Source organism: Pteropus alecto, unplaced genomic scaffold, assembly GCF_000325575.1.
Source record: "Pteropus alecto unplaced genomic scaffold, ASM32557v1 scaffold45, whole genome shotgun sequence".
Classification (NCBI taxonomy): domain Eukaryota; kingdom Metazoa; phylum Chordata; class Mammalia; order Chiroptera; family Pteropodidae; genus Pteropus; species Pteropus alecto.
Window position 1 is genome coordinate 20,544,440 of NW_006442491.1, and position 1,020 is coordinate 20,545,459.

General features: G+C 65.4%; 1 protein-coding gene across 3 annotated transcripts in view; it reads left to right on the plus strand.

Moving 5' to 3' along the window:
- Positions 1-478: 478 nt before the first annotated feature.
- The window catches only part of RALY (RALY heterogeneous nuclear ribonucleoprotein), a 72,911-nt gene continuing 72,369 nt past the window's right edge, over positions 479-1,020 (plus strand). For all 3 annotated transcript variants that reach the window (XM_006921732.3, XM_006921731.3, XM_006921733.3), the window contains exon 1: positions 479-716. The gene's annotated coding sequence lies outside the window, so the exon portion shown is untranslated. The remainder of the gene's footprint in view (positions 717-1,020) is intronic.

Below are 1,020 nucleotides of genomic sequence, written 5' to 3' on the forward strand. Positions count from 1 at the left end.
GGCTCTGCGAGGCCTGTACTGTCTTCAGTACCTTTCTCGCACTCTTCTCTGGCAACATCACCCTCTCGGTTCCCACCTACCTTAGGCTCCATACTGGTGTAAGCGAGTCTCTATTCTCGCCCTTAGCCCCGCCTTTCCAGGGTCCCATCTCAGTCCCTCCTTCCAGTCAGGCCCCGCCCCGGCCCCTCCTATCTCCTCTCCCCGCCCAAACTCTGGACCTTTCCAAGCTGGGGGCGGGGGGAGCCTGCGTTCCTGGGAAACCGGTCTGTGTCAGGGCGGGGTTGGAGACGACTCTGCGCTGGTGTTACCGTGTCCTTCTTCGGAGACGGAGGCGGGGTAGAGGGAGGGCCTGGGGTCAGGGCCGGAGTGGCGGGCGAGGCCGAGCTGAGGGAAGCTCCGGGCGCTATCACCTCCGCCTGCCTCAGTGGTACCGGCCGAGGGAAGGACTCCCGGCTGCGGAGCTCGCGCCGCTGTCAGTGCGGCTGGGCGCGCGAGCGGCGCGGGTGTAGGGCGGGTAGAGCTGAGAAGCTGAGGGGGCGGTAGCGGCGGCGGGGGCGACTCCGGCGCGTGTGCTCAGCTCCTCACGCCGCGGCCGGTTCCGCCTTCTTCCTTTCTTCCTTTCTTCCTCCGTTCCTCCCTCCCTCTCTCCCACCCCCGAGTGCGGCGGCACCGCCTTCTTCTGCGCCGCGCGGCTTCCTCCAGACCTCTTGGCGTGGGTGAGTGGGGGCCGCGGGCGTCTCCTTAGGGTTGTATGTGTAGGGTGTTCCTTGTTCCTTTTTGGTCGCCCACTTCTTCGCGCGGGCTACTGCCTATTTTTAGCAACTCTTTTTTTCGGCCATTCTGGGAGTCCCGGGAGCCCGAATAAGTCCCAGCTCCCTCCCCCCGAACCTCATCCCACCCACCGCCCTGGGTCGCCGGCCCGGCCCATCCGCGCCAGCTCCCGGCCACCTTGGCGTTTCCTGCCCGCTTCCTTCCCGCGGGCCCGGTAACTTCTCAAATTAGTTCTCAAAATTCTCAGAT